Source organism: Myzus persicae, unplaced genomic scaffold, assembly GCF_001856785.1.
Source record: "Myzus persicae strain clone G006 unplaced genomic scaffold, MPER_G0061.0, whole genome shotgun sequence".
NCBI classification, from domain to species: domain Eukaryota; kingdom Metazoa; phylum Arthropoda; class Insecta; order Hemiptera; family Aphididae; genus Myzus; species Myzus persicae.
Genome location: NW_019101919.1, coordinates 394,552 through 404,264, shown reverse-complemented (window position 1 = coordinate 404,264; position 9,713 = coordinate 394,552).

Sequence of the window (9,713 nt, the reverse complement as noted above, 5' to 3'; positions counted from 1 at the left end):
TTTTCCAAAATAATTGTATTTATTTATTTATTTATTAAAACCAACTGAAAACAATAAATTGTTGATTGTTACTTACGTAACAATAATAAGCGAAAACATGCATAAATATTGTATCATATAATATCACGTTATTCATCTAATTAACGTTTGTTCTCCGAGTTTTTCACTATATTTTAGCATAATATAGTGGCAGTATTTTCGCTGATAACAGGAAGACTAATAGTATCTAGTATTAGTATAGAATACCTGTGGATAAATCTAAATGATAATAAATAATTAATGATACACAGTGGTAATACACAGCGAGTGTTTGCAATTTCAGACGAAATTTGAGTCGAAATAAATTCTTGTTAGGGAAAATCAATAGTAACTTATTTACCTACGCCTGTACAATGTCAATATTATATAATATTTTTATATTATGATATACCGGTAATAATACTGCTGATAAGTAATTATGAAGCGTGCTCTGTACCAGTGGTTCTCAACCTTTTTACATACCCATACCACCTACACAGTTTGGACATTTTGAAAATGTATACGTTATTTTACATGTGTGCAATTTATTTTTGTTTTACAAAATTATGACAATATTTAATGCACGAAAAGGAAGTGAAATATGCACAAATTTTTGCTACGTATATTATTATAAATATCGAGTAAAAAAATAAAATAATTAGTGTAAAGTCCATTTCCCGAGGGAGATTTTTTTCGCGTACCACCTATGGGCTTTCTGAGAACTACCAGTGGTACACGTATCATAGGTTAAAAATCGCTGCTAAATTTTATACTAAAATAAGCAACTTAATTGGTACATTGAGTAAGTATTCTGAGAATGACATTCGATTCCTAATAATGCTATCACCACTGGGCTTCGGGTGCATAAGTATTTAATATTACACATTAAATACTAAAACAGTTGAATGATTGTAAAATTCCGTTTTTCCTCCGATTATGATTGCCAATGTTTACCTACCTGGAACTGCTGATTACGGGTTAAAATTCCCAGACCATGGCACTCGTAATTATTCCCGTATAACGTACCTGAAACAAATCCATATAAAAACGTCCGGTTAAAAGAATTTCGACGAAACACTCTGATGTATTACACAAGTCAGTACATCACATTTTTTCATCTCGACAACATGGTAGCAAAGTACATAATTCGTAATTAATTAACATATATTTTATCGTAAAAGTTCAGTCACACGATTCCAACATTAACATAAATAGGTATTAGGAATGTAATATTATTACCTGTGTCACGTCTAGATATGACACTTCCTCGAGGACCCTACACCAAAATCTGATACCCATTAACAATATCATTCTTTTGGAATGAAAAACAAGATTTTGTACCAAGCCACCCCTAGCAAAGTTTTGAATAATTTGTCGTATTTACCTATTATATTATGTAACCTGTTGTTTAGTAATGCAATAATCAAACATAATATTTCTAAAACGGTACTGTAGAAACGAACTAGATTGGCAACCGCGAGTCGCAAATTGGATTTACCACTTGGAATATTTTTTAACGTGGATTAAACCACTGTTTCAAACGCTGTTGAAATTTGTCTTATAAATCATATTTAAAATTAAAAATGCATAGTATACCTACGAGAATACTAAATTTGAGGAAAGAAACCATCTTTTCGATATCGCTGTGGTACATTGACTATCATAAATATAGGAATATCTATGAGTTTTCTTATTTTTAACTACCTATTATGTACTATATACCTTATACATATATATATATTACTTTTAATTACTATTTTAAATTTTTTATTCGCCTTAAACTAATATTGTATTTGTTACAATTGTCTGTGTTTTCGTGTTCTATTGTTATAAAATCTTGGCCTCCTGTCTGAAATAAATAAATTTACTTCCTGAACCTATCGATAGCTGACACCGGGACATCTGAAGAAGTTGATACTTCATTGGAATTATCGCTATCACATTTTAGAGGGCGAACATATTTTATTATTTAAAATTAACGTCGCAAGACGTACTGAAAACAACTATCTGTTCGAACAATTTTTTTAGTTTTTATTTTTAACCGTCGTCGTCTTAATCGTAACGTAAAATATACCGAGGCATTAAATGTGTATTTCTGAATACGAAATATTATATGTAGCTGGTACACACTGGAAACAAAAATACGATAAATAACTTAAGTATTATTATCATCCGGTCTGTACGATGCGTCGAGGATTTATTATATAAAACTAATAACGTTACAAACGCTTCGTCGACGCATTTTAAATCGCCTAAAAGTATATGAGCAATTTATAATATTTCAGTTAGGCACGCAGATGATAATAATAATAGTAATAATAACGTAATGTTATCATACAATATTCATTTTTCACTTTCTCGTAAAACCTTTTATAATTTTTTCACTAAAATTACTACTATAGTGATAAAAACTTAATGCACCTATATAATATATACATATATAGGTAGGTACTGTTTTCGCACTAAACTGCATGTTGGCTGGACGACATTTTTCAATGTCCCGCCGTAAAACGTTGTATTATAATATTAGCACATGATTTTAACAATGGCGCCGTAATGAATAAATTAATAAAATATGATAATGCTGCATTGGCCATAAAACAAAAGAAAAAATAACAAAAAATAACTGTATACAGAAATATTAGTGGCTGTTTATTACAAGTCACAATATATCAATAATACATTTTAACTGCAATACCCAAGTCATATCAAAAGGTCGCTATTAGCCTGCAAGTGGTGCAGTGGAGACTACATAACAAAGTGCAATTAAGAGCACGTAACACTGGAATCTGTTGTCTCCGTCTTACAAGTGAGTATCATAACGAATTTACGCTCAGCAGATCACGTGTAGCTTCGTCAGCTTAAAAAGTGAACCGACCTATTACGGAACTTGACGGCAAGAACATTGCCTGTGTTCATAAGTTGGTTTTTTAAGATGGTTGAATTTTTTAGTGAGCATTTTTAATTCACGCTATATTATAATATGCCTACGCATCATAACTTGTTAAAAAATTTAATTTTCGTAAAAAACCAACATGCGAACACATTCAATGTTCTTACCATCGAGTTTCATAATAGGTCGATTCACTCTAAATTTTAAACTAACGAAGTTACACGTGATCTGCTGAGCGTAAACTTGCCAAGTGTTACGCACTTGTTGGACGGAGATAGCAATTTGCTCGTGTCACGTCCTCTTAAGCAGTACCGGACCAGGATAAGGAACAAAATAATTTGTAATAACACCTAGATAGGTATATACCTTGAAATTATATTAGTAAATTCTCGGAACTAATATTCACCTTTTAATTCTAAAATACAATTACCTACTAAAATACAGGTATCGTCTATGACGGCGGTTCTCGACCCTTTTAATGTTCAAGTCTCACATACACAATTTGAAAATTTGCACGTACCATATACTAATTGGTCTGTTAACCTTTTTCTTCACATTAAAAATGTATACGTTGTTTTACATGCATGGAGTCCTTTATTATGGATTACACAATTGTTATGAATATACCATATCAAAACAGAAAAAATGAAACTAATATAATAATTGTATTCTGTGCAATATTATTATTTTCTGGAATAATACGCGCTTCAACGGAACAGCACAAACACTAAAACCATCGACAATTAAACGAGTTGACACTTAACGTAATACTATAATATTATAGTCTGGCTAAGCGTAATTATTTTTTATACTTTTGTGTAAGACACAACGAATATCATCCGAGAATAATACGCGAAGAATACGCTTTTTAATCTGAGTACAAAACGTTCATTTCGGTACAATTATACAATAATAAGACATCAAATGTTTCAACATTTAGGTTCGAGAACAAACGGAATTGATAATACAATAACATTTTTGTTGGATCCTTTCCTAAGTCTGTGGTAATTACATTTAACTTTAATGATCTGCACGGTACTTAGTTAGGTCCCCGGCGGTGACCATTTGGCACACCGTCAACGATTAATTTCATCGTTACCACAATTTTAAACGACGTATATATATATATATATATAGTATTTCTATTTTTCTATTGAGACAATGAAATCGTATATTATGAAATACGTCTGTGCTTATTACAGATAAAATAATATATGTTTCAGTGAATTTAATCGTCCGGAAATAATTACAGATACTAAATGTCCGCAATCCGTGTCGTAAAAAAGTACATTTCGATAAACAAAATATTGTATAGATGAGAAATCGATTAGTGCTACGACATTGAAAGAACCAGATCCGATATGGGTAGGTTGTACGCAACTGTAAAAATGTGTTATTATAAAATAATAAAAGGTTCCCCAAAAATTAGACTTTTTATAAACGAGTTTCTACATTCGAATAAAAATTTAAAAAGTAAAACTGTACGTGTATTTGTGTTTACATTTAAAATTACTTTTTTGTTTAATTTAAAATATGTATGTCATAATATAATACAATAGTCCTGCAGGAGCACATTTGTGTTAATTTTTTATTGTGATATTTTTTTGCATTAACATTTTGATTCCATTTTTATAACATTATAATAATATGCCACTTTTAATTTTCGTTCAAGTCGGCGCTATAGTCGGGGTTAGCCTAAAAATAATGTATTAACATAGAATTAATTCCTTCGCTTACGAGACGAAGGGTGTTAATCGATTATCATAATTAACTATTTCATAAGTTGACTAGCTGAAAAATGATAAATATATCAGAGTTTGATATTTTATTATTTAATATTATTTGTGTATAATATATAATCGGTCACTTTAATCGACGACAACGTCTCCCTTGCAAGAGACATTTCGAGTTATTCGATATTGAACTACCCGCTGTGATGAACGATTTTTGTTTACACATAACTACTTTGGGGACAACCAGCCGGGAAGTTTTTGGACGTGTTGAGCCATTATAACCGACATGTTGTGCAGAACGATTGCTACACGAAGTTACAGTATCTATATGTATTATAATTGTTGTAACTTGTAATAAACTAATAACTAATGTGATTAATAATTTTAACAAGTATGGACTGCAATTGTATGAAATAATCATTGGTCAATATTAGAGTTGAAAAATATTTTATAATTTCTGAAACGTTTGTATTACTGCGGCACACATATTATATAGTATATTTTAATACAATTGTAAAAAGCATCTTTTTTTTATACATACGAACACACGTTTTCCGTAGCGCTTAGAGCTCTACGTGTCAGGTGATATCTTAACTTTAAAACGAAAATTAAATGCAACGATACATTTATAAAAAATGTTTCTTTAAATACGTAGTTCATAAGTAAAATCATTGAAGAAAACGACAAAAACGCACGGAAAAAAAAAACATTATTCTCAAAATTTGATATACTCTTGAACATTGTCGACACAAAGGTAAGGATCAGTGTAATAGGACTTCACCTAGATAATCCTACGAATCATTTTAAGTCTGTCCGGTCACTTTGCAAGACGTGTCGGAGACAGAAATAACGTATAGTGTGCTACATAAGGCGATTGCGATCTGGACGAATTTTTTGTTGGGGTTAACCAAATTATCCGTTTTGCGCCTGAGCACCGCTACACAGCGATATCGAATGCGGCCCCGTCGGCGGTTGATTTATTAACGGCACAAACATACAAACACACAAACCACGAACGCACATATATATTTTAATATAATTTATGTTGGCAGGACGAAAATAGTAATAATAATATAAAATAATGTCGAGAAAAACGAACGCGCCGGACGGACGGCGGTCGGACGAGATCGAAAGGGGGTGGGCAACAATAAAAAAAAAAATACACAGATAAAGGAGTGAGCGAGAGATAGGAAATAGGAAAAATTGTCATCGAGTGCACATAAACACACACGCAAATGTGTATAGGACGATAGAAATAACGAATTGAAATAAACTATGTAAGCGCACGCACGCGCGGCGTTTTCTTCTTTTCTTTATTTCCCTTTTTTTCCCCTTTATTTTTTCTTTTTTTTTTTGCCACACATCTAAACACGTATTCGAAACATTTTCCGCCCGACTGGACGACCACATAAATCGAAGAAAATAATTTGACATATTTTCGATAACTTCGCCCAGCCGCCGCCGCCGACCGTGTGATTCGAAGTCGGCTTTTTTTTTATACTCTTGCTCGTTCTCCGCTCTGCAACACGCCGTTCGCCTTCCACCACCGACCCCATACCCCTTCTCCGACGTTCTCTCCTACTCGCACACACACACACACACACACACACACACACACCCCAACAAACACACACACATATGTAGTCGTGTATGTCATAATGTATGGCAAGTATTTTTTCGCCGCCGCCGCTCACACACGAAAACATCATCGACTGTTGTATCTGTACGAGCGCAAAACTCGAAACTTTTTAATCCTACTAATAACTTACGACACATACGCCGAACACACCGCCGCCGCCGCCGCCTATCGAATTTATTGTTATTATTCGAGACGTCCGTCAAAAAAGTTTTCACTCTGGTGCCGACAAAACACAAGACCCGCGGGCGAGTCGGCGAACTCGACGAAACTAAATATTTACCGACTGTCGTTGCCGGTGGTGGTGCAGGGGGTAGGGGGAAGCGGTCGCGGGGTGAACGGGGTGGTTACAGCGAAAGTCAGAATATTTACGACCGACGGAGATGGAAAGAAAAAAACGACAACGGCCACGAACACACTCTCTACACAGATGATAATATTATGATCGTATCACGTGTGCAAACACGAGTCGCATTCGCGTGAAATACACCTATGACGTTGCGCTGGAAAATTTCTCTGCAAAAGTGAGGAGGGCAATATGCCGTGACGAAGAACCGCGCAACAGGACGACGTGTGTCACGAAGTGTAGTTTCCATTTTTTAAATCGCAGTACCCACGAAATATTTTTTTAAAGTTACAAAAAAAAAAATTCTAACACAATAAAAACATACTATATATATTACAGACATATAATATTGGATAGGTATACTATCATGGAGGAACCGGAATTGTATTCATATTTCCGAATCAAACTGGACTTGAAACATATCGTTGACCAAATTTTATTTGCCATCCAAGTACATTATATATGGACATTGTGTTATACTTTCAATGCATCGTATACTGTGTTACTATGTACCTACTTTAAACATATTATCATTATTATAATACTTATGTCGAAAATTCAAAATTATTTTCGATAACGACAAAGGGTATTAGGCGAGGCTACCCTAATTATTTACATTTTAAGAGCAAAAATGTTTCTAAAAACCCTACACCAACTCGATTTTATTTTGTCTAGACTCGGTTGACACTGACATCTCCTTTCTACGTATAATATTATTAAACGCCGTTCGTTTTTATTTTAATATACGAGACATAATTAAGTTTGTTCGGTCGATATGTTTTTCGACAAATTATTATGATATATACCTATACATACTTCAAATCCCCTGTAAAGTAACGACGATTGTGGAGTCTTCAGTGTATAGAACACAATATATCTGGCAAAATATTAGACTATTCGTGGACCGCGACTAACTGATGGATAGACGTCGATCGATCGAATTTGAATAAAGTGAAGACTTGGCGACGAGCCTACACTTTGCGGGTTCTATCGAAAATCCACTTGTGCGGATAATAGGACACTATCGATTACCGATGATATTAAGAAAAAAACAGCCCAAAAGTATAATGTTCGTTTTTTAAAAAAACCTTCGCCCCTCTGTTGATGAGTTCCGTCGTGGTATCGCGAGGGTGCAATTTTTGTTCCACACACAAGGAACACTAAAATTAATTTAAATAAAATATGCGGCCACCGCATCAGCAGGACGGCGACAAATGTTCTTCGACGCGCAAGATTGAGGTGCGCTCGAATTATCCCGCACAATGACCGTCTCTCCGTGTGATTATTTATCCGACAGAGTGAATATCCGGTTTCCTCATTATATGTCCGTCCCCCAGTGAGCAAAAAAAAAAAAAGCCACAAAAAACGAAAAACATGATATCGTGATACAAATATTATATTATAGTGAAAAATCTAGAGGATTTGCTGCTGGTCATCCCAGGAGTGTTAAATAGGCATGTAAAGTCCATTAAAACTTGAAATTATAAACTATAAAAAATACTTTCAGAGGTACTCGTCCTATATTTTTTTATATACTATATAACGCGGAATGCCACCAATTTTAAGACCATTGAGCATCAAATGTGTTAAATATCTTTGATATTTACCGACACGTGAAGCATTGGTAGCAAGTAAAGCCGATTGTAATTGTATCTGTTTATCTACAGACAATATTATTATTATCGGCCAGTGGAATAAAAAAAATGTTTTGTTATTAATTATTTTACTTGCACCGTAGAAGAGGTGTGACTAAGTTGGATCATATCAATATAATGATGCGGTTGCACGCAAATAAAACATCGTTAAGGATATATTTATCAATTCACCACATTATTATTTTACTGTGCGAAGGTGATTAGAATAATGAAATATTTAAAGCGTCCGTAGGTAGCTAACCGACGCGAATAAGTGACAATATTGTATAATATTATTATTTTACTGCCATCGCTGTTCAGTATCACACAGGTCACAGTTTATATAAGTGTAGTTATTTTTAAGTTTTTTTTTTAGATTTTCGTTGAGCTTTTTTCCAAATAAACCATCTCGTGGCCATTTTGTATAGAAATCATATATATATACTTTGAGTCGCGGCGTAAAACTAAAAGCTTATATTATTATGGTAATCGATTTTGAATTTTTAAAAGTAAACATTGTCGATAAAACGAGGAGCATTCTTAACGTTTTTACGATGTGATTTTTAACTGACAAAAATAAAATAAAATGTTTAATATAATACTATTATATTATATTATAAACTCTCCTTCAGGTACGTAATTATATTAGCGCTGTGATAAAAATGTATACATATCCTTAAAAAATGCAGAAAACGAGTATATAGGTATAGTATATAGTATATAGGTAGTAAAAAAAAACACAACTTTTACCCCCTTATAATAACTGCCTGAATAATGAGCTTTATACTATAATATTCCGTATTCTATGATAATAATTACTACGATAATTACTATGAACACAATTAATTTTTTTTTATAATCATATTGTTTTTTATTTTACATAATATTATGTTGCTGATGTTTTAATATATTGAACTCAACGTGGTTCATCCGGTTTGCTCTACTGTCGGTTGACTTTTATAATAATCGTCTGTAACGAGACGTTTCATTTAACGTCCAACGAGTTTGAGTTAAATCGTATTATTCTTTGGCACATTCAACTTTGACACGATTATATCAAACTACATGATATTCTAATATAATTATTATATTCATATTATTATATATATATATGACATAAATGCCATACCCCCGATTCATCGTGGTAAAGCCAGCTGGTGAGACGGCATCGCAGACGAAATCCTAACAAACGGTCGAATTGGGATTTACATAAAATTATACAATAATCTCTCACAAAAATAAAACTCGCGAGAATTTGACTTGACGATTACAATGATATTTAATATTAGTACTATTAATTGGATTACAATTAGAAATCAGTGATTTTTTTTTTAACATGTGTGAAATATAGGAATTTATATATTATAGTGTGTTCTATTTTCAGCGTAACAAATGGTATAGTGAAGCGGAAAGAATTCAGAAAACAGATTTGAATATTTCGTGTAAGTCTACA